Raw genomic sequence first — 25642 nt, 5'->3', positions numbered from 1 at the left:
AAACAGGGAAGGCATTACAACTTCCTCCTGTGAAGTTCTAGCCCTATCCCACCCCCCCTGCAGTGAGTGGCTGGGGAGATCAGGTGACACCCGAGTATATAAACTGGGGCCGGCCGCGGCTCGCCACAGATGCACGCTGGGAGACATTAGGGAAAGTGCCGTCCTGCTGTAGCTGCTATAGGGAGAGTGTTAGGCTGTTATCTTCGTCTTCAAGAACCCCAACGGTCCTTCTTAGGGCCACATCTGACCGTGTGCAGTACTGTTGAGGCTGCTTTTAGCAGTTTTGCACATTTTTTTTTTTGTATATCGGGCGTGCAGACCATAGCGTCCTCAGTTTGCAGTCATTTTACTGAGTATAGGGGCAGTACTGGTGAGGCAGGGACAGTGGTACAGGGAAAGAGATATACTGGCTATATAGGCAGTGGGCTTTTTCAAAAAAAATTGGAAAAAAAAATCTTTGGGCTGCCTGTGACCGTGTTCAGTTTACTGCGTGTCTGCTGGGGGTAGTAGTCGCTCATTAATACCCTAGACTGCTACTACTACTGAAATGGAACTAATACTGTGCTCCCCCTATACTGCTGCTTTGGAATTGTTACTGGGGCCTGTCTTGACTGCTACTATTACTGAAATGGAACTAATACTGTGCTCCCCCTATACTGCTGCTTCGTAATTGTTACTGGGGCCTGTCTTGACTGCTACTATTACTGAAATGGGCGGTTGGGCAGCATGTTACTCAGGAGAAGTGGCAGCGGAGTGTCATGCAGGCAGTGATTGTGCTTTGTTGGAGGTAGTGTGGTGCTTAGCTAAGGTATGCCTTGCTAATGAGGGCTTTTCAGAAGTAAAAGTTGTTGGGAGGGGGGGGGCCCACTCTTGCCGCTATTGTGGCTTAATAGTGGGACCTGGGAACTTGAGATGCAGCCCAACATGTAGCCCCTCGCCTGCCCTATCCGTTGCTGTGTCGTTCCCATCACTTTCTTGAATTTCCCAGAGTTTCACAAATGAAAACCTTAGCGGAGCATAGGTCCCATACAAAAATGCTCGGGTCGCCCATTGACTTCAATGGGGTTCGTTACTCGAAACGAACCCTCGAGCATCGCGGGAAGTTCGACTCGAGTAACGAGCACCCGAGCATTTTGGTGTTCGCTCATCTCTGTTAAACATACATCATGTGTACCCCAAAAATTGTACCATTGAAAATTACAGCTCTTCATACAAAAAAACAAGTCCTCATATGGCCATGTGAATGGAAAAATAAAAAAAGTTATGGCTTTTAAAAAGAGGAGATGAAAATCCCCCCAAAATTATCACATCGTTAAGGGCTCCTACCCACTTGCGTTTTTTTAACGCTGCGATATCACTGTGTTATTTTTTAACGCGACTGTCAACGGGACTTTCTAATGTTAAGAACGCATTACAAGTCAAGTTGGTGCTCTGCGATTTTTGTGCGATGCGTTTTTAACATTAGAAAGTCCCATTGACAACTGCCTTAACAAAAACGCAGCGATATTGTAGCGTTAAAAAAACGCAAGTGGGTAAGAGCCCTAAGCCAAAAATAGGCCGTGTCCTTAAGGGAATAAGAGTAAGAGTGCACAGACCCTTAAGACTATTCTGTTTGATTTAGCCCTGCACCAAATCTGTTAGTGATCTAGTGGGTCCATGAATCCATTTGGCCTTCTTTACAAAAATGACAATGAAAGGCCATGTTGCATTGTCGAGAAGAGATCTAACACATCTGGTATAATTCATTATAATGGGTGATATGTGTGATAAACTCTTAGAAATACATTTGTAAATAATGTTAGTTATGAGGCAACCCCTTTAACAATACACCACAATGCTTTGGGGCTGTTTTTCTGCTGCTGGAACTGGGGCTTTAGTCAAGCTGGAGGGAATTATAAACCGTTCTAAATATCAGTCCATTTTGGCGCAAAACCAATAGCCCTCTGCTAAAAAGCTGAAGGTAAATTTCACCTTTCAGCATTACAATGACCCAAAGCATGCCTCAAAATCAACAGAAAAATGGCTTTGCCAGATGATCAAAGTTTTGGAATGGCCCAGCCAGAGCCAAGGCCTGAATCCCATTAAAGATCTGTGGGTTGACCTGAAGAGGGCGCTAAACATGAGATGCCCTCCCAATCTGACAGATTTGGGGCGCTTTAACAAGGAAGCGTGGGCAAAGATTGCCAAGTCAAGATCTGACATGCTAATAGACACCTACCCAAAAAGACTGAATGCCGTAATAAAGTCAAAGGGTACATCAACAAGGTATTAGTATTTAGGGTGTACATATTTATGTAACCACATTACTTTTTTGTTTTCTTTTTTCACCTAAAAATATTTTAGTTGGTTTTTCAATGGAATTATACAGATAAATGTGCCAAAAATGCCACGCATCGCAGCCGCGCCGGAGAATCGGGCAAGTGTTTTCCATTTCTGGTGCAATGATTTTCCCGGCCCCATTGAAAACAATGGGCGAAGCTTCTGTAAATGCAGCCATAAAGTGAGTTATTGGTATAAGAGCAATTGCTCCTCAAATACACAGCAGCAAAGAGATACATATATATGGAGCCCCAACATATACTCCAAGTGTTCACCCATAGTGTCACGTTATCAATCAGTATATCACCAGATACTTCATAGCACATTTTGCACATCTGCTTCCTGGTGTGCGATACAGTATGATGAATGTACAGGGCTGCATCCAAACCAAATGAAATATGTATACTAATACATTAAATATATTTCCCATATTGAAACAGAAATAACTACTTAACAACCAATAAAGTATACTGGACCTATTGTTGGAGCTCCGAACCCTTCGCCCTCCACTGCTCTATTCACTTAGTTATGCAGACACAGAATAAATGTAGTCATGCCATTTAAATAGGAAAGGTTGATAAGGTTGTTCTAAAGAAAATGTGTTTAGCCTTCGAGGGTTGTAGATTTACATGGCCATAAGCAGACAGTGAATAATGTCTAGGAGACAAGAGCAGCTTGGAGAGGTCTGAATGAGATGCTAATATCCTTAAGTATTGTCTGTCCTTCATCACTAATAGATGCAAAATTCTTGGAAAAATATTCTAGAAAGAAGCTTAGTACACAGTGTTCTGGCAATTATAACATTTTTTGTGACAAAAACAAAAGACTTTCCCTTTTACAGAACATATATTTTTAGTTAATAACCACAGATATTTAAAACGGATAGCGCACGTTAACAGCTAGACGGCAGATCCTGGTTTCTTCGTCTTCATTAGCTGGAATATACAGTAGAGACATTGAATAGCTTCCTTTATTAACCAGTGTTAATCCTAATACACGGCAATCCTTGTTTGTGACGCCAATGTGAAAGTCTTATTTTAGCCATTTGGAGTACGGCCATTAAAGCTGCTTTAGGTGTTGTTGTCACCTATTTTTGTATACCCCTGAAGGATACATTTGCCTAGTTATTCACTAACTAGCAATAAAGCCCATTGTGTGAAAAAAATACAAAGGGGCTCTAGAAAAATGTTATTAGTCATTTCTTTTACTTTTCATAGAATATTAAAAGAAAAAATGCAGAAGTGTTTGTGGCATGATAATCCTTCTAGGGCAGGAGAAGCGGTGCCCATTCTACATGCTGCCTCATGGTTTTTAGAGTATATTTTATTTTTCTTTTTTTTAAATAGCCTTTAAGTTTTTTTTTGGTTTATGTGGGTTTATATTTTTGGGGTTTTCATGGTTTTTAAACCTTTAAGGACCAAGCGCGGTACATTTATGCTGCTTGGTCCTAAGTAGAAATGAGCGAGCATACTTGCTAAGGATAAATACTCGAGCGAGTATTGTCCTTTTTGAGTACCTGCCCGCTCGTGAGAAAAGTTTCGGGTGCCAGCGGGGGAGAGCAGGGGGGAACGGGGGGGGGGGGGAGATCTCTCCCCCCCCCCCCCCCCCCGCTCACTCCTGCTCACTCCCGCAACACACCGCTCACCCGGACGGCACCCGAATCTTTTCTCACGAGCGGGCGGGTACTCAAAATACTCACTCGAGTATTTGTCCTTAGAAAGTATGCTTGCTCATCTCTAGTCCTAAACTTTAATCCTGTCCAATAGAAAAAGTACAAAAATATCAGAATTGCGCCTTGTGGACTCAAGTCATTAATTAGACAGAAAGGTGAAATGTGACTCACCTGGTGCACGGTGGGGTAACCCTGGTAGGGGGAATCCCACTGGCACCTGTTGTCCAAGTTTGTGTGTAGAAGGTCCTTGTCTGCGATCCAGCTGATCTGGAGAGATGTCTGGGGTCCATGTAACGCTACCTGGATTACCTAGAGCTTTCTATGAGGGTAATGCAGAGAAGAAAAAAATCATGCCCCATGCTGGGTACGGACTAACTAGGGGATATTACTAGAACTAAAACTTGCAAGGAGGATGCCTGTGAGCAAGATCTATAGTAAAAGTTTTATTGCAATGCGTTTCAGCATAGATGCCTTTCTACAGTGCAGTATTAAAGCTCCTGCAATCAAGCAAGAGCAGATCGGGTCCTCAGCTGTTAGTCGCACCTGAGGACCCAGAGGAGAAGGAAAAAGCGTTTTTTTAAATCGGTGCATCGTTGCTTGTTGCAAATGAACATGCCCTGCAGACATAAAAAGTACAGTAAAATACACCGATGCGCACGCAAGAAATCATCGTTCAGTGTGCAAAAAAGTTGTGCTAAGGAACGCACAAATGTGCATGCGCTTGTGTGAAGGAGACATTAGCCTTTGTTCCAGTAGTTTCAGTTCTTGTACATAATTTTACGATTTGAATGACACAACTTGATGTTTACCTCTTAAGACTGCTACGATATCGCTGTCCATATAAATGCATTGAATGGATTGTAATAGTATGTGATTTCACAATTGTATTCATCTGCAAACAACATATTTACGAGTTCAATTCTCATTATGACCCCTACATATATCACACTTTACAGCATAATAACAGAGCTATACATGCCACTTATTGCTAAATCTATATCTGTGTTCACATCAGTATGGTCTAAAATAGTTATACTATTTGCAATAGGAAATATTTCTGATCATGTTAAACTCAGTTTTATAAAGAGAATTAACTATTTGCAACCTGTCATCTTTGCCAGAGCAGCTATAGTAGGAAATTTACTTCCAGGTGTTACTTCTGTATAATGAGCACATAGTTCTCATTAATAGTAACTATGCAGCTGATCACCAGTGGCAGGCCTTTTTCCCTAATTATCTCCTGTGTTTCTTAAAGAGCCTTCTGGGCCTCTGGGAATCTAACACTAGTTGAGTACCCTGACCAATTTTCTCATTTTCACAGGGGAGTTACTATCTGACTTGTTTTTACTCCTCTACCAATAAAGTGTAGATTGGAGGTACGTACAGCAAACTAAGGGTGCTTCCACACGTCGAAAAGCACCGTCTTTTTGCCATGCAACCAATAATCTACCTTCCAGCAAAAACTTTGCATGTTTAACCAAGCAAAAAATTGGCCACCATTCAGTATGTCTGGAGACACCCTTATCCTGCCCATATACATGCATGTACTGATCAAGCTTTGTTAGGCCAGTTTCACAGGAACATATTAAGGGCGCTGTGATTTTCAGCCGCCGAAAATCGCATGAACAAGAGGCAGCCGTGACTAAATCGCAGCTACATTTCCCATTTTCTAGGCCAATCAGACGGCGGGATGGGGCGGGGGCTTAGCAGAGCTAGGCATGCTAAACTCCCTCCCTCTTCCCTTTTCTGGCAGCTTCTATAGGCTTCCTATGGGAACAACATCGCTTTCCGGCAAAAGATAGGACAAGTCCTATCTTTCCCAGAATCACATAAAGGCAGCTGGCTGGAATGCGCACTGTGTGCGCTATCTTTTCCGGTTGACCGATTTTATGCAGGGGAAAATCGCCCATCTGAGCAAGTGCATTGGAATTCAATGATTCAGATGGTCGCGATTTTCGGACGGCCTTTTATCGATAAAAAGCTTGTGTGAAAGAAGCGTAAGGCTGCATTTCTTCATCCATAATAAGGACGTGGGTCTTGGCCCGACCTTGGGGTTTACTGACCCGAACATGGAGAATCATAGGGATCTATAATGCTCCAAGTATAGGTCAGTAAACCCTTCAGTTGGGCCTGGACATACGTCCGTATTACAGACATAGAACAGTAGCTGTAATATATCCATGTGATACCGGCCTTATGCCTTTTTTTTTTAGCCAAAACCAGAAATGGATTAAAAAAGAGGAGAAGTAGAATCTGTCATTTATACTTTCTCTCGATCATCAAGGGAACAATGAATTCTAAAATGCATCAAAACATTTTGCAGAAGAATATAAGGGCAGCAGTCCATGACCTGAAGCTGAAGAGACGTGATGCAACAGAACAGTGATCTGAAGCACACAAGTAAATCAAATGAAGAATGCTTGAAACAGAAGATTTGTGTTTTGGAACGGCCAAGCCAGAACCACCATATTGAGATATCATGACATGACCTGAGGAGGGCTAAACACATAAGCTATCCCAGAAAAATTGATGAACTGAGACTCATTTGCAGGGAGGAAAGGTCCAAAGTTTCTCCTCGACGTTGTGCTGATCTTATTTGCAGCTGCAAGAGATTTGGTTGAGGTGATTACTGCTAGACAGCTGCATGCAACGCTTTTTCTTCTGTCCGCAGGTGGGCAGAAAGTGGTCTGTCTGGCGCTGTTCGGTTCTGTCCAAAGACGGAGCTGTTGAGCCGCGGGGATTCCCCTTTCCTACTCCTCAAATGGAGCAGGAAAGTGGAACCACCAACGCATGTGTGAAACCACTATGTATGCATTTACCTAATTTAATATTTAAAGAATTTGAAGTTTCCCTCTGTATTCACACCGCCAGCACTATATGAAAACAAACGAGACATATTATATAGCCAATATACAGTATAGCACAGCTTCTTCACATGATAAGGTAATAGGTAAATCAAAACTTAGAAATGTAAAAAAGAGCAGCCATGGATTGAAGAACAGGCAACAGTTCAAAAATTAGTAGTACAAGGATACCTTGCAGATGGGTCATAGTTAGAGATGAGCGAGAGTACTCGCTAAGGCAAACTACTCGAGCGAGTAGTGCCTTATGCGAGTACCTGCCCGCTCGTCTCAAAATATTCGTGTGCCGGCAGGGAGCGAGGAGCGGCTGGGGAGAGCGGGGAGGAACGGGGGGGGGGGGGGGGGGGGGGGAGATCTCTCTCTCTCACTTTCTCCCCCCCCCCCCCGCTCACTCCCGCAACTAACCGCTCTCCCCTGCCGGCACCCGAATCTTTTGAGACGAGCGGGCAGGTACTCGCATAAGGCACTACTGGCTCGATTAGTTTGCCTTAGCGAGTACGCTTGCTCATCTCTAGTCATAGTGGATCCACAGCAATCCACCTGTGTTGTATCTAAATTGTGTCTCAGATTTGTCTAGGATTTGGTTGGGATTTCATACTATGCATTGCAAAGGGTGAAATTCATAGTGAAAATCTGCAGAGAGAATTGGCATGCTACGGATTTCATAATCCAAACTGCGGGTAAATTTATGCACTGAAAATAACCGAAACATGTAGATGAGATTTTTGGAGTTTCATCTACTTTGCCAATACTGCACTGCCACTGCAGAAATCCATGTGGAAAAACTGTGCGAAAAATGCACAGCCTATAGGCAAAGTGTGTAGGTAGCCTAAGGCTTTGTTCACATGACGTTTTTATGCAATATGCTAATTCCAATGCTGATTCTGCATGAAGATTCTTTGCATCTTTTTACTATCCTATTAAGTTCAACAGAAATCTGCGCCAGGTGTTAAATTCCCATTGTGAAAAAAAATTTGACGTGTTCATTCTTGATGCAGAATCCACATTAGAAAATCTGTATCTGGATCCATTACATCGTCAAATGAAAATCTGCATTAACTGGCATAGATTGCTAATTGTGTAAAGTAGGCCTACTATTGATGTGATAGTCAAGGACAGAATGGAAAACAATAAACTGATATTTAAAAAACTAACAACAACAAAAAATCAAACAACATAGAACAAATACTATATGAAAATGCTCAAATGGCGGAATCCGATTTTTCTGCACGCATTCCACCTCTAAAAACAGCAGAAATTGTCAGAAATTGTGGCTAAGCTGCATATTATACCGTAGATTCACACGTGGATTTGGCCTGTGAATGGGCAAAAGCTACATGCAGAATTTCCGATGTGCTTTCGCGTGGATCTCTGTGACATGTCATTTCTTAACCCCTTAGTGACGGCCAATGCGCATTTTTACTGACCTCACTAACTGGCGTTTTTAATTTGTGCATACATCTTTTTAAGACGGATTCCTGCTGAAAACAGCCAAATGCAGAGAAACTTCAGATCCTGGCAGTTTAACCCCTTATATGCTACAATCAATAACAACTGCAACATGTAAGGCCGCCTGCACACGGGCGGAAATCCCGCCCCGCGGGATTTCCGCCACTGAAAGTTTGCATAGGAGTGCATTACAATACGCACTCCTATGCAGACGGCCGCGGTCTGGCCGCGCGAAATCTCGCACGGCAAACAAACCGCGGCATGTCCTATTTTTGTGCGGGGCACGCACTCACCCGGCCGCCGGCTCCGGTCTGCGCATGCGCCGGCACAGCGGCAGCCGGCACATGAAAGAGCCGGGGCCGCCAGGCGTGGGTGAGTACGCGCTCGGCCCTGCAGGCTCTCGGGTCGGGTCCCGCGGCGAGAATTCTCGCTGCCGGATCCGACCCGCTCGTGTGCAGGCGGCCTAAATGACAGGGGAAGGGAGCTCTTTCTGTTAGCCATCTGCACCCTGAAGCGTGATCACAAGGTACCAATGACAAAGGCCTCCATGTCTGCCATGTAACTCAATTTATTAGACCAGGCCTCCGGCGATGTCTAATAGGCTGCTGTCATAGGCTTAGTAGAATGCACTACATAAGTAATGCAAAATGTAGTATCGCAGCAATTGAAGTATTGCATCTTCAAGTCTCCTCGTGGGACTAAAATATAGCATCCAAAAAAGTTCAAGGAAGTTTACCTTAAAGAAAAAATTTGAATAAAACACATTTTTTCCCACAAAACCCTTTTCAAATGGATAAAATACCAAAGAGATTTTTAAAAAACAACATAGGACAGGTATTACTGTGCTCATTATCACCCAGAAAGTGTAAATATTTTATTTATCGTACAGGGTGAATCCTGTAAAATAAGTTTAAAAACTAATGCCAGCATTGCTATTATTCTTTTACCTGCCTCCAATAAAAAGCAATCTAAAAGTCATATGTACCTCAAACTGGTACCAGTAAAAACTGCAACTCTTCTTGCATAAAACTAGTCCTCATTAGAGATGAGCGAGCGTACTCGGAAAAGCACTACTCGCTCGAGTAATTTGCTTTATCCGAGTATCGCTGTGCTCGGGTCTGAAGATTCGGGTGCCGGCACGGAGCGGGGAGCTGCAGGGGAGAGCGGGGAGGAACGGAGGTAAGATCTTTCTCTCCCTCTCTCCCACCCGCTCTCCCCTGCTCCCCGCTGCGACTCACCTGTCAGCCGCAGCGGCACCCGAATCTTCAGACCCGAGCACAGCGATACTCGGATAAAGCACATTACTCGAGCGAGTAGTGCTTATCCGAGTACGCTCGCTCATCTCTAGTCCTCATATAGCCCTGTTGCCAGTTATCAATTTTAGAATGCAGCGATGCAGATTCACTTTTTTATGTGTTTCTATTGCGCAAAAGTAGTAAAAAGTAAAAAAATCTCTATACACTTGTATCACAGTAATCATGCAGATCCAGGTAAGAAACTTATGTTATTTTTAGTGAATGGTGAAAGCCGTAAAAACAAAAGCCAAAAACAATGACGGAATTTCTAAAAGGTTTTTCCACCTCCCTCCCCGAAAAATCTAATAAAAGTTATACAACAGATTATATGTACCCCAGAATGGTGCCACTAAAAAGTACAACTTGTCCCAAAAAAAGCCAATCCCTCATGCAGCTATGTCAATAGGTTTTGGCTCTTGTAATACCACGATAACAATCGCTTGGTCCTTAAACCAAAAAATAGGCTCGTGACAAAGGTAAAGGCGCAACCCCCCCTTCCCCAGAATCGTGTTGAGAGTGGCACGTCACTTTTTAGTGCAAATCCGTCTGGACTCTACTCAAGAAGCTGATTAAGAAGAAAACTAAGTTATGGCAACAGAGTCCTCCACTCCCTGCCCGGGCACTTATATTGGCCGGGACTTGAGAACTGTCAGTCTTCTAGCTCAGGCAGCTCCATGATGTCACTTACTATATGGGACACTATGGGGGGGGGGGGGGTTGGTTGCCAGGTTTGAAAATGAAAACACGTAAATGCTCAGCATATTCATCCTCAAACAATCATATGGTCCATTGCAGACTGCAAGTGATATATCCAAGGAAAACACAGTTTAGTCGTTTGTTTTGTTCACTTCCGCAACACCTTCAGCTTTCATGATGGATGAGTTAGTTTCCAAATCCCGATGTTACTTCCTCAGGCTCATCTGTTTTTTGAATTCCTCTTGCTATTCTCCCCACTTCAGGGTGAAATGACACATACAACAAATGATTGTTGATCCATGCAATCAGCATGTAGACACTGCATATTTATACTCAAGAGAAATAAATTGCAGGGTATGATATGCTGTTCATACGCAATACATTGCGTATGGGCAACGTTTTCATACGCATCCCTGGTCTAAAACAGAGCAGGGAATAAAAAAAAAACCACACTGCACATGTCCGTGTGCGTGTGATACACAAGTGTAGTGGCCCAGAGTTAATGGGGCCTCTCCATAAGTATGAATGTGTTTGCCTTGTGCATTTGTATTGTCAGTGTCTTCTATGTGTGTGCATGTGTGATGTGTATTGCACCTCTGCACCACAGGATGGGTTAATGTCTGGGTTATGTCTGGAAAATGTATCTTGTTGTGTGTCACATGATCATGTTTCATATATGTGTATGCAAGATGCAATGTAAGTCAGTCTAGTCTAGGTCTGAGCCTGAGTTAGTTGGAGTGATAACCTCTTAGTGAGTATGAGAAACTGCACCTCGTCCTATGAGCATCCCTAGGTTGGAAGAGGCTGAGTGATGGCCTGCTGTGTGCCATGGACCCTATTCACCCAGGCCTCCTTGCTGTTAACGTGGAGGATTGAAAGAGAGAGTGAGAGGAGCCACCAGGCAGCACTGAGTGCTATTTCCAAAATGTGAGTGTTGACCGGTAGAGAGTTGGAGAGAGAAAGAGAGTGGCCGGGAACAGAACCCCACAGATAACTAGGACTGTGGACTCGTCTGGCATCCTGTGAATCCTCCCTGTCACACCACTATTCAGTCTGCACCGGTGTCCTGCTGGTGTGTGTAAAGTTTTGGACTGTAACCTTTATTTGGAGTAAACGAGCTCTACCGACTGTTCCCGGTTTTGCTCGTAAAGTTATCCCTGTGTGTGGACTACTGATTTCCAACTTCTGGATTCACCGCAGAGGACAGAACGGTGACGTCATGAGTGACAAGGACTTAGGGTAAACCATATACTCGCTTAGTCTGTGAAACTCCCTAAGCAGTAACTTGGTCGGTCCCGTGCTACCCCAGGGGAGGAGATGGAAGAGCCCCATGACAAGGCCTCAATCTAACCCCACTATCTCCTCAACTGTGGGCCCGCTCCTCGGGCGCTGTACAAGCATGCGCAGTGTCATACGCTGTCTCTGCTACTCTCTGCTGGCAGAGCGTATGTCTGCAAAATGTGTAAAACATTGCGAGCAGACCTACAGTGTTTTACGCATACGGCAGTGGGCATGAGCCCTTAGAAAGAGGCATTATAGTGGATGGCAGACAGATGGGACATTCCATTTACAAGGTTGTGTGGGCATTTAACATTTCTCAGTCCACAGTGTCACATGTCCACTGGGAACCAGGAAGCTGGATGAGTGTAAAAAATACATCACCTGGTTACCTGTCATCTGCTATAGCAGCACCATAAGTTAGTTTATGGTGCTTTAGGCAGGTGACAGGTTCCCTTTAAGTATGGCGGAGGTTCTGTTATGGTCTGGGGATGTTTTACATGGTGCAAGAGAGTCGTCACTGGATAGTTTAGCAATGGAAGAACTTTCTATGGAATGACTAATTATGCTAATCAATATTCAAATCAGATCAAGGTACCTGGGTGTGGAGGACGCCTGGAGGAACACCTCTTGCCTGAGTGTGTTCTGCCAACTGCTTAGTATGAAAAAGGTGATGTTATGGTCTGGGGATGTGTTACATGACATGGGCTTGGTCCGTTGGCTGTAGTGACAAGGACCATGAACGCAGAGGTGTACCTTGACATTCTAGACAATAATGTGCTGCTGATAATCTGGTAATACTCTAGAAATGGTCAGCAGTACTTCCAACTAGACAATGTGTCTTGCCACAAATCCAGTGCTGTTTTACATTTGTTTGAGGATATGGATGTTCCAGGATTGGACTGGCTGCACAGAGTCCTGACCTGAACCCTACTGAACATCTTTGGGATGAACTGGAATGTTGGGTCAGGAAATATGAACAGCATCCATTTTCTTTGAGAGCACTTGCCAGATGTTTGCAGAATGAATGGAGGGAAATATCAGCTGAAGTATAAGACATTAGTAGAAAGTGTGCCAAGGAAAGTATCTGATGTCATTAGGGCAGAAGAAAGTCCCACTAAGTATTAACATATGGAAATAAATACTACTTGTGATTCTTGCTCAGGTATCCAATTACTTGATAGGATAGTGTACTTTGGTGAGCTAAATAGATACATCAGGCAGTGGAGTTCCTTATTAATACACCGGGATATTGCATTGAAAGCGACTGTCCAGTTTTAGAACAAAATTCTGATCGTATGTTCCAGTTTGTCCCACAGGTGTTCAATATGGTTCAGGTTGGGACTCTGTGCAGCCAGTCCAATCGTAGAACATCCATGTACTCAAACCAATGTGAAACAGTGTTGGATGTGTGACAAGGCGCGTTGTTTTCTTGGAAGTACTGCTGACCATTCCCAGAGTATTGCCACATTGCTGGCAGCACATTATTGTCTAAAATGTCAGGGTACACCTCCGTGTTCATGGTTCTTGCCACTACAACCAACAGACCGAGACCATGCCACGTGACATATCTCCAGACCATAACAGAATCTACTCTGTAATTAACTGTTGGCACAACACACTAATGCAAAAGGCATTCCCCAGAATCCTCCACACCCAAGTATGCCCATCTGATTTGAAGATGGAGTAGCGTGATTTGTCACTCCATAGAATGTTCTTCTATTGCCCAGCAAGATGTTTGCAGGATGGAGGGAAATATCAGCTGACGCTTATCAGAGAGTATGCCACGAAAAGTATCCGATGTCATTAGGGCCGAAGGATCCCCACTAAGGATTAACATATGTTAATAAATACTACTCTTGACTCTTGCTCAGGTGTACAATTACTTTCAGTAGGATAGTGTATTTTGGTGGGGTAAATGGATACATAAGGAAGTAGAGTTCCTTACGAATACATCGGGATATTGCACTGAAAGCGACCGCCCAGTTTTAGAACAAAATTCTGTCCCAGGAGAGGAGAGGTGGGCAGTATATCACCTGCAGTCGTTCTTCTCTGCCCTGCCTCCTATCCGCAAGTTCTGGGTTCTGTTTACAGGTATCCAAGATGGGGGTCCTCTCTGATTGGCCAGTGCTGATCACGTGAGCACATACGCCGTTCCCTCTCTGGTCTTCTATTGAGGTAGGTGTCAGCTGTCATGTTGTTTGCCCATGCAACCGCCGCAGCCAATGACAGGCCGGCCAGAAACGTCACTAGTGTCGCCCCGTAAACCTACCTCAGAGCTCCGACATTAGAAGCCCACGTAACAGTTTTATGGGACGTCACCTATCAGATGTCGCAGTCCATCACCACAGAGCGCCTATCACTTTTATAAAGTTTGAGGGGAGACCCAGCGCCCAACAGCATATATAACCCCCATCACTCCGAAAACCTTTTTAGTGGTGTTGACTTTTTAAAAAAATATTATTTGTATCGATACAATCTCTATCCGTTCAAGCTCGCTCTAATGGCCCTTTTAGGGCTCCTGTTCACGGACGGATTTGCATTGCGGAGTACGGAGCGGGATTCCGCCTCCGGACTTCGCAGCAAATCCAGGCCCATAGCATGCAGTGTAAAACGCAATTTCCTGCACACGAGCGGAAATCGATTGCAATTTTCCACTCGTGGAGAAATCACAGCATGCCACGATTTTGTACGGCCGCAGGAGCCGCATCATTGACATAGCGACCGAACGGCGTCCTCTATACTGCGCATGCATGCCAAAGCACAGGCTGGCACATGTGCAGCACAGAGAAGAGATGCCGGACAGGCACGCTGGGGTCACCGGCCGGGCATCGGGTCGAACTCCACTACGGGAATCCCGCATGCAGAGTACGACCCTCCCGTGGACAGGAGCCCTTACTGTGGTGACAGTTGTGGAAACGACTGCTCGAACACTGACGTCACCGCTAACGTCGTCAGCGCTGGTGCAGAGCGTTTACACTGACAGACTTCACCGCTGGACCGCGGGCTTCTTGCCGAGCGCTTCACCTTCTACCTGGACGCTTACACAGGATGACGACCCAGCGATGGTTTTTAAGCTGACTGGAATAGTGAGCGATTTTTGTGCATTTAGGCCCAATGTCCAGATTTTTGCTGTGGATTCCGTACCGGGCGTCCGCCTCCAGATTCGGCAGCAATAACCCTCCATAGCATGCTGTGGAAAAACGATTCCTCATGCACACGAGCGGAAACCAATTGCGATGAAAAATCGCAGCAAGCTCCATTTCACTGCAGTTTCTACACGGACAGCTTCCATTGAAGTCGATGGAAGCCGTCCGACCTGCGGCCCGTCCACAATTAACATTGCGGGCGGGCTGCGGATTCAGCAGAAAAAGCAGAAGATCCAAAATAAAAATGTGTCTGATGGCAAGCCGTGCGGGCCATCCGCAGTACTGAAATAGAAAGATGTGAGGTACGGGCAGACGCCGCTGAGGGCTCGCGCCCATGGACATGCGGTCTTACACTGCACGATTATGGCTCATATTCATTCGTATGATAACAGCGCTCACCCTCCCATGTAAATACCCATTAAACTTTAATAAAATGTATCTTTTTATTTTTTCTCCATCTCTGTGTGACCAGGAGATAATGAAGGGGTGCTAGGCAACAATGACAGGGCAGCCATTACACCGAACCGCGTCGGGGGCAAGTGATTGGCCGACAGGCGACCACGTGACCCGCTGAAGCGCCGCGCTGCGCACCCTGCAGGTGACTGACCACAGCTGCCCCCTTCTTATGGCATGAGCTCGCCCAGTCATAGCCGGCCGTGTGTATTAGTATGTAGCCCCTCGGCTCTTCCATCTTCTTTCATGGGGGGGAGCGCGGTATCCAACGGACGGTTATTGTCCGCCACCACAGAAGCAGCAGCAGCGGCGGCGCCCCTCCCCGGCCGTCAGCCTGTGCGGGCGTCCCGCCTCTTCCTCCTCTCAGGTTAGGTTGCCTCCCTCTTTTGTGAGTTATAGCAACTGTTGCCTTGTGAATCCAGCGCCATAGCCACCGTAGTCCTGGCGACTGTTACCCATCAACAACAACTACTCCTCTCCTCCTCCTCCTCCTCCACCATCATCACCGCCGCCGCCGCCACCACCTCATCATCACCATCCTCCCCATCACCCACAACAACCAGCAGCAACAACAACATTCTCCTCCACAGCCAAGGTGACTATATGCTTCTTCTTGTGTGTCCGTGTGTGTGTGCGTGCGGCAGGATGGGAGCTGCTGCATTCATGTCGGCGCTGCTGTGGGGTCCGCTGGCTGCCTGCTCTGGGGGGCTTTGTAATGCAGGGCTGGATGGAGAAGGAGGAGGATGCTGTCACCGGGATGGGATGGCTTCTGCTCTGTGGGAAGAGGATGTTTGGCTTCTTCTTTGTTGTAACCCTTTGCTGTGTCACAGGAGGGCAGCGGGACTGAAGGAGTTAAGCGCCTCTCTTGTCTTTTTTTTTTATTCCTTTGTCATTTCCCAATTCCGGATTTTGCACCCCTTTTTTTTTTTTTTAAAGGACCTTTATTTACGGAGGAGGAGGAGGAGGGAGTCTTACAGGTGCACATTTGTATGTCCCTTATTAACCCCTCGGCGTCACACAATGATGGGGACGGCTTTGTGAGCAGCATGTGACAAGTGAATGAGCCGGCGGAGGCAGGGGGGACTTGTGGGGCCTACACGGAGCTCCCACACTTGGAGTCGCTTCCGTCCCGCAGTTCTAAATCGATGGATTTAGTGTTTTACGTAAAAAAAAAAAAAATAGAAATTGAAATTGTAGCCGGGTTGGTGATAAAGAATGGATGAGGCGCGTGAACTTGTAGCGTCTGGGTTGTCTGATCTTAGGATGCGCTTCACATGTTGCCGCCGCTCAGCCGGCGGGGGTTGTTCCGTTTATTTCTTACTCGCCGGTATTGATCGCCGCTTTAGGGATTCTTCGTTGTCTGTAATTTGATGTTGGCGAATGTATGGCTCAATGTACGCTCCGGCGAGAGACTTGGTGTAGGACGGGGACAATACCGCTATTTAAACTGGCGTGGAAAGAAAAGTGGTCTTCGTGCAGTATACGTATATTTTTTTTTTGATTTATTTTTTTTTTTTTTTTTGTAGCATGTGATTTAAAAAAATTTTTTTTTTTCTTGTTTATTATTATTTTGTTTTGCTTCTCGGGTTTACAAATGTAGCATTGAGAACCCCCTAATGTAAACGAACGGAATCATTCACAGTCGTAGCGTGAAACGGAGACCTCTTTGGTGTCTGTTTTGACAGTTTCCTTTAGTTTTGGTGGTCTGCGCTCGGGGGAATCCCCACAGCCGAATGCCTCTCTCTGGACAGAACCGATCAGCGCTAGATGGACCCCGTTGAGTATAATGGGGTCCACCTGCTTTGTGCTCAGCCGGCAGGATCTGGGATGGAACCTCTGGCCGCAGGTACCGACACAGATGTCAAACCACCTTTATCCTATACTCCAAATGTCACTAATGGAACCTGCCAAGTAACTGACAGCGCATGGTTCCGTTTGTTCAGGGTTTTGTCACTGCGCTGTTTTCAGCACCCGTAAGGGAATCCCGCAGCAGAGTGAACAATGCTGTGGGAACGCTCCCTACGCTTTTCTGTACAGTAAAAAAAGGAAACTAATCAAATTGCCTTTTTTTTAATCAGGTTTTCGGCCTGGGTTGGTGAGTAGAGCCTAAGGGCTTTTACCCACTACCGTTTTTTTTAAACACTGAGATATCGCTGCGTTTTTTTTTTCAGTAGGACTTTCTAATGTTAAAATCACATCGCACAAAAACCGCAAAAGCACAGACTTGCAATTTTTGTGCCATCGACTTTAACTTTAGAAAGTCCCATTGAAAAAAACACAGCGCTAAAAAAAATGGTAGTGGGTAAAAGCCCTTAGGGTGCCGCCACACTTGCGAGAAAATCATGTGTTTTTTGAGAGATGCGAGAGTGAGTGAAAACGCAGAATTATGAAACCAATGATTTTCAATGGTTTACTTCACATTTGCAATGTTGTGTGAAAAAAAAATCGCAGCATTTCCTATCTTTCTGTGTTTTGGGGTTTTTTTTTAATCTCTCATGTTTCCCTATGGAGCCTCCTTTTTTTTTTTTTTAAATTTTGCGTTAAAAAAGCACGGCAAAATCGCACGTGGTGGCAATGTTTTTTGCGAGAAAAAACAGCGCTGACGCCCAAAATTGCAAGAAAAAAGTTGCGATTTTTGCCACGATTTTCATGCAGCGATGTCACGTTCGCCAGTGTGGAGGAGCCTTTATGGATACATTTTGCGTGTACCCTGCGAGCGTGTCCCAGCACTAGGGTTAAAGTAAAGTAAAGGTACCGTGATGTCAGTGTCTTGTTGTGATGGGTGCAGCATCTCTACGCTTGTCTTGTGACTCATTACTGTATTGACCTTCGCTCCAGCAGGTGGCGACTTTCGTTGGGTGACATCATGTTCCGTATATGTTGTATATTAGGCGCAATCATTGCACGTTGGACATGTCCGCCAATAATAGTTGCATCTATAAGAGGATGTGATGCTGGTGATCACATGTGACAATTGCCACTTTAACTAATTCATTGACTTCGCTACAAAGTTGCCAAGTTGGACAGCACTCTGGCACTGGGCACCACGTGGTCTGGGGATGCCCGGCTTAGCTTTATCTCCACATCATGAAATTGACCTGCATATGACTGTTATTTCCACGTGTAACATGTATGTTAATATCATGTGATTGTTCCCCGCAAGAGAAACCAAGTAGTCTGGTAGATGTGATCCCTGCTGTTGGCTAATGATAACGTATCGTCATGTTATAACCTTTGTTTTTATCGCCTTCAGTATGGCGGTCCTAGCCCTCGTAATTACAAAAACACCTAAATCCAGATGACTGACTTGTTTGTTTTCCAGGTTTTTCCCTTTCTCGAGTACTTTCACACGCAGATTACGCTCTTCATTATAACCTACTTCATTCTCTGCAGATGCAACGTGTTTCCTGGAACACACAGGCTGTAAGCTATAGAGATCCGATGGCCCCGGGATTACCTCTTATTGTGTGTATGTGTGTATGTGTGTATATATATATATATATATATATATATATACTGTAGTAAAATCACTACCGCATGTAATAATAATATTTATGACATACAATAGTTAGTGATTGTGTGTGGCTTAAGGCTAGGGCTACACGGCGACTTTGGGCACAACATGTGACGCATGCTAAAAAAATCGCAGTGTTGTCTTGCCTGCATATCGAGTGTTAAAAGTGAATGTGGTTGGGTCACAACTCACAATTTGCTACAAGGGTAGTTGCCAGAAATCCAGCCAGCTTGTTATTAAGTGGCCATGTTTACTTTTCACCGATAAAGGAAGTCAGTCATGTGACATTAACCCTTCTGACTAGTAGGGCAGTCTGATCAGCACCCAGACGTGGAGGGGCATCAGAAAATGACTTCTTCTGGCAGAGCTTCCATCATGGAGAAATCTGTATTCCTCCGCCCCACGCTGTATGTAGATGCGCCTGACACAGTCCGATGGGCGGGCCACTCCGCTCAGACTCAGCCTGTGCTTCTGCTCTCGGTCTTGCTTAGCCCCTCCCCTAGCTTAATGATTGACAGCTCCCTTCTGCAATCATTAAGCAAAAGGATGAGCTGAGGAAGACCCAAGAGTAGAAGCACAGGCTGAGTCTGAGCGGAGTGGCCCGCCCATCGGACTGTGTCAGGCTCATCTACATACAGCCCGGGGCGGAGGAATATAGATTTGTCCATGATGGAAGTTCTGCCAGAAGAAGTCATTTTCTGATGCCCCTCCACGTCTGGGCGCTGATAATAGTCCGTAGGGTTAATGTCACATGACAGACTCCCCCTAACAGTGCACATCATCAGGGTAAGAGTCAGTCTTGTAACGTCTCAGGCTGCCTTCACATCTGCTTCAGGGGTTCCGCTTTCCTGCTCCGTTTGGGGAGTAAGAAAGGGGAATCCTCTGGCTGAACGAATCCGTCTTATGACGGAACAGACAGCGCAGAATGGACCCCATTGACTATAATGGCGTCCGTTCCGTTGCCACTCAGCTGCCCGGCATTTTACTGTAAGGATAAAAAAGCTGCACGCAGCGCTATTTCTTCTGTTACTTTGTGCCGAATCTACGATAGAACCCCCGACCAGAAGTTTCAATGCAGATGCGCTGTTATGTGTCGTGGAAGGAAGGACTAAGGGATCTTACGGCATCTGAGCGCCATCGCCTGTGTCAGAGCCCTGTTAGGCAGCCTGTAGGGCTAGTCACATGTGCGAGAGTGAGAAACTCAGCCTGATATCGCACGCGCCAACGTGTGTTTTTTCACGCGGACGTGAGGCGATATTCATTCAAAACCGTCTCAGATCAGAGGATTCCAAGTGTTGTTTATCTAAACACCTCCTTTTGGTGTACAGCATAGGCCAGAATAGGCTGCAGTGTATCCCACTGTATGTGCCTACGGTAAATATCCCCTCGCACAGTATGTTATGCGTTATTTTTCTTTCCTCTATAAAGGGGTTTTCCAGGAAATGCTGTTGATTACCTATCCTCAAGATCAGACATCAATAGTTGATTGGCTGTGTCCACAATCAGGACCCTGGCCAACAACTGATCAAGCGCCTGTTGCCAGCGCCGCTACACACAGCTGCTACTGCGACCCATATGTAGTGGCCGGCGCTGGATAGCTGTTACTTTGGTTTTGATTAGAGCTGTGCCTGCAGTTACAAGCGCTGGCCAATACATGGGTTGGAGCAGCATGTTCTATTCCGTACCCCTGTGTGTAGTGGGGCTGGCAGCGGGGCACCTGATCAGCTGATTGACCGTGACACTGAGTGGCAGACCCCAGTCGATCAACTATTGATAACCTATGCTGAAGATTGCTCATCAATAGTATTTCCCTTACATTCCCCCGCCCCCTTTAACTGTATACCTTTCTATCTAATAGTGTAGTCCCTAGACCACAAAAATAGTATACCAATATACACCCGCCAAATCGAGGCCTCAGTTGCGTGAGTATGGATATACTTGGCGTATATCTCGAGAACTAGGGCCCCAACGGGATGATATCGGGGGCCTTACTTATACTGGCAAGATCAAATATATGGATATTTTGAATGTTTCCTTGTATTTCATAAAGGTGTTTTTGCTTAAAAATCACTTCTGCTAAATTGTTATCCTCCCGCACGTGTTCGGGTTTCAAGTGTTTCTCATTGACTTCAATGGGAAACTTCGCATGGCATTCGAATGCAAATCACATGGCATGCGAGTGCTAGGCAATGTCTTTTAAGGCTCCATTGAAAAGAATGAAGTAACGCCCAAAGGTAGAACGTGCTGCTTTTCTTTTTTTGTTTTGTTTTCCCTTGTTGCGATTAAAAAAAAATTGCTTGTGTGAATTAATCCATTGAAAAGCATGGATTTCATATTCGTGCGAGGTTTGTGCACATTGCACAAAACCCACCTAACAATATCCCTCGTGGGAATAAACCTCTAGTGCAGACCAGAACCCGCGGGTGGAGGCGGAGGCTGCAGATCATTGCTGTATTCCGCTGCGGATTGCCTCTGCTGGAAGTGAACGCGGTTTGTTAAAAGGGGATTAAAATTTGTATGTACCCCAAAACAATACCTATGAAAGTACAGGGCGCCCCACAAAAACGAGCTCTTGCACAGCTGCATACAGAAAAATAAAAAAGGTCCAAATATGGCGGTGGAAAGCAATTTTTTTTTTTTTAAAGAAAGCTATTTTTTTAAGTAGTATAACGTAATAAAACTCTATGCACTTGGTATGGCTGCAATCGTACGGAGCCACAGAATAAGGAGGACATTTGTATCATACTGGGAACGCCGTAATAATAAAACTCCTAAAAAGGCTGAATTTTTTTTTTTAGTTTTAATGCTTTTTAGGGTGCCTACCCACTTGCGATGTTTTGTTTTTTTTTGTTTTTTTTCCTGTGATGTTTTGCGTTTTTTCTCAAGAGCAATTAGTATAGAATGTGTTCTTGTCCATCTGGGGTTTTTTTTCCGTTTCGTGGGTTTTTTTCACATAGGAACTGTCAGTTGCATATGTCTCCTTATTTTTCTCTTAATGCACCCATGATTGTCAACGGAGGGCTGCAAAAAACGCCGCGTTTTTCACGCGCGAAAATCGGCAACGCAAGTGGGTAGGCGCCCTTATTGAGAATTTCTACAAAATAATACTGGTGTATAACATTGTTATATCCCCACGCAGGGGCGACTATCATTGACGTGAAGTACTATACATTTTACTATAGCATCATATTTGTAAATATACAATACCGGCAAGGGGTATATACCGGCGAGGGTCCGTGTCAGTTCTCTAGCCTTTGTATACTACATACGGAGAGTTGGTTTCTGGTGGATTATTTTTTTATACCATTTCATCCTACTTAGGAATCTGTATACGTTTTCCAATACATTATATTGTACTTTGAATGATATTTCTGAAAAACACAAGTCGTCCTGCAAAAAACATGTCCTAAGCAGCTATGTTTTCCGAAAAATAAAGTTATGACTTTTTTAAAGTAGGCATGTAAAAGTGAAAACCAATACAAAAAACCAAAAAGGGGTTAATTAACTTTTTGTGTTGTGAATTCAATGACTTCAGATAAACTTCAGCTCCAGGCATCGGGACTGCGGTGTATCCGACCCTTGTACGGCAGCCCTGGGGGCGCTCTGTAGTCTATCTAAGGGGTTCATGAGTGTATTTGCACAGCATATTGCTTGCTCAAATGTTGCACATGTAATACGCAGAGAATAGAACCCATGTATTTCAGTGGGCTCATTCACATAAGCGTATTTTATATGACATGACCTATCTTGGTGCATTTGGGCACTGCAAGAGCCCAAATGGGCTTGTATAAATGTGCACGACATACGCAGAATAACCTACATAAACGCACAAGATCAATGTGATTTTGTGCATAGTTTTTATGTGCGCAAACACGCGGTGCACTTGAGCGCACATATACACGCAGCAGTGGGCGAAATACGCGGGTGCAAGCACATTTTGGTCACACAAGTTCTGCCCAAGTCTGCAGCTGAGATGCACTTTGCCTGTGTTAGCTCAGCCTAATACAACATGTGGTGGCACCACAATTAAGTCCGCGGGCGGATCGGACTCCACATGCGGGAGCCTGCAGCGAAATCTGACCCTGCCAGCCGCCAGCATCCATGCGCACCTGTCCGGGTCTTCTCTCTCCTGTACAGCTGGCACACATGCACAGTACACTTTTTTTTTTTAACTCCTGCTTTCTCGCTGAATCAATGGCCTGTCCACAATTGAATTGCGGATCGAACAGCATCCATTGACTTCAATGGAAGCCATCCATGTGGAACCGCACTGAAATGGCGCATGCTGCGATTTGTTTTCTGGATCAAAAGGCCCGAAAAACAAATCCGCATGCTTTAATTTAGATGCAAACGCCCATGCTTCCCTATTCGCAAATCAAATCCGCCCGTGGACATTGGGCCTTAGTCTTGTAGAATGTCACTAATCAAATGGGAGGCCTAGAGATGCTTAGTATAGGCCCATATCGTGCATCTGTATGCAATACTACGGTATTATGGCCTTGTGCAAGAAGCTTAATATGGTTGCAGAAGGCAAAATTGGCGCTGTACATTCAGAGTTAGGCCTCAAGTCCACTAGCTAAATGGAATTGCGGATTCCGCCGCGGATTTCTGCCGTGGATTTTGCCCATAGGGAATCATTGGCCATCCGCGGTCCATTAAATTGATTTTTGCACCCGCGGATGGCATTTTAAAAGAATTGCGTTTTTCACGCGCGGGAGAAAAAACGCGGCATGCTCCATTTTGCCGCGGATCGGCAACATTGTTATCACATTGATAGCAATATGTGCGGATATCTGCATGCAAAAAAAATACCATTTAAAGCAAATCCGCGGCGGATTCTGCGCGGATTGTATTTTTCAAGTGGACATGAGGCCTTAGAAACTGATCGGATCCCGTTGGGGAAAAGTCATTAAAAGGGGTTTTGTCTATACCAGGGTTCCCCAACTCCAGTCCTCAGGGACCGCCAACAGGTCATGTTTTCAGGATTTCCCCAGTATTGCACAGGTGATGTAATTATTGTCAGTGCCGCAGACATTGCCACAGGTGTTCTTACCATAGGATATTCTAAAAACATGACCTGTTGGTGGTCCCTGAGGACTGGAGTTGGGGACCCCTGGTCTATACAATGAAACTCTGTCCACCTGCTTGGCCTGGCCTAAAATAAATAATAAAAAAAAAAAAAAAAAAAAAAAAAAGCAGGCATACTCACCTGTCCTGGAGGCATATATCTATATTACTCCCCAAATCCACACCATTCGCAACCTGATTGGTTGTTTGGATTTACTCATTCACGGTGATTAGTTATTTGGGTTGGCTGATTCACGGTGATTGGTTATTTGAGTTGGCTGATTCCTGGTGATTGGTTATTTGGTTTTGCTGGTTCACGGTGATTGGTTGTTTAGGTTGGCTCGTGTCGAAGTGGGGAGTAAAAGGCTAATATGCATCCTGGAGCCCTGGGAAGAAGCTAAGAGCTGCCACCGGTAAAGGCGACTTTCGGGTAGATGGCCCAGCGGAAGTCAGGTGGCATCTGTGGCCAATCAGAGGCCACAGTGTCACCATACAGATTTACCAGGAGCATGTATGGTGACGTATATGCAGTTGCGCTGTGGCGCGGCTCTCAGCTGCGTCCTGGGCCTCCAGGACAAGCGAGTATGCCCTTCTTTTTTTTTTTTTTTTTAAAGGCAGGGCCAAGCAGGTGGATAGGGTTTTGTCAGAATGACAAAACCCCTTTAACGAATAATTATTGCGAGATTTGTCTAACTTGTGAAATATTTCTGATGAATGGCGGGCCAAGTCCCATTGACAATTGCATTAACAAAAAACGCAAGTGTGTGGGAGCCCTAAGTCAAATCCGTTTTCCCCATTGAAGGGAATGGAAAAGCCATTATTCCGTTCTGGATCGCAAGCTCTCCTATTGATTTCAATCGGGATGCCGCTGTCCTATTGAAAGCAATCTGCAGCGATTTTCGGGGGAAAGGGCTTTAAATATAAGCCCTTCCCTAAACTTCATCCCTAGCTGTAGTAAAAAATAAAAGAAATGTATACTCATCTGTCCACTGCTGTTGGGGCTCAGGCACGTCTAGCTGCCGCTTTTTCTCCCTGCACTGCTTTGAAGCTTTTCAGCAGGCGGGAATTTAAAATTCAATGAATGAATTATGAATTCAATGAATTGCTGAGCGCTGCCTGTGATTGGCTGAGTGCTTAGCCAATCATACGCAGCCCTTTCAGCAGGCAGGGATTTTTAAATCCCCTCCTACTGAAAAGCTTCAGAGCAGTGCAGGAAGAACAAGCAGCGGCTAGACGCGCCTGAGCACCGGCAGCGGTGGAGAGGTGAGTAGGTATTTTTTACTACAGCTAGGGATGATTTCAATGAAAGTATATTGATTTTCATTGTTCCAATCACACTTGCATATATCTATTGCATATGTAACGCGCGTAAGAAAAAGCAGCGTGTTCTGCTTTTACTGCGTATTACGTACGTACAGCCCTATTTTTTTCTATGGGTACATTTGGAGTGCAAGACATACGCAATAACATTGTGTATGTGCTGTGGTTTTTATGTTAGCTGCTAGAAAACTTTAGAAGAAAGTTTGAAGAAAAAGAAGCCAGTGCAGGACCGTGTGTGTAATATACACTGTTTATGCGCAGGTAAAGCGTGTCAATACGCAGGTATACGCAGTTCCTGGCGCCGGTAAAAAGCTGCCATCATTACACAGCGTGCTGCCATACTGTCATTTGAGCCCGGACTAAGGCCACTCTCACACATCGTCCGAAACCGCCGCATCTTACCGCAATTTTGCGCAGCGTTTTTGAATGCATGTTACAAAGTTTGACACGTTTTTATCGCATCCCATCATTGTGATGGGTGATGAGGTGCGTTAGAAAGTGCTAAAACATGCAAAAATAGAGTAGACAGCACTCGAAAATCTGCGGAGCCCCATTGAAATAAATGGCAG

The 25642-nt window shown here is 45.1% G+C and overlaps 1 protein-coding gene across 1 annotated transcript in view; it reads left to right on the top strand.

The window, feature by feature from the left end:
* Nucleotides 1–15727: 15727 nt before the first annotated feature.
* Nucleotides 15728–25642, top strand: part of RFX3 (regulatory factor X3) — a 246147-nt gene continuing 236232 nt past the window's right edge. Inside the window, exon 1 of the mRNA XM_066602010.1 lies at nt 15728–15767. The gene's annotated coding sequence lies outside the window, so the exon portion shown is untranslated. The remainder of the gene's footprint in view (nt 15768–25642) is intronic.

Source organism: Eleutherodactylus coqui, chromosome 5 (genome assembly GCF_035609145.1).
Source record: "Eleutherodactylus coqui strain aEleCoq1 chromosome 5, aEleCoq1.hap1, whole genome shotgun sequence".
NCBI lineage: Eukaryota > Metazoa > Chordata > Amphibia > Anura > Eleutherodactylidae > Eleutherodactylus > Eleutherodactylus coqui.
This window is presented reverse-complemented; position numbering and strand designations above follow the sequence as displayed.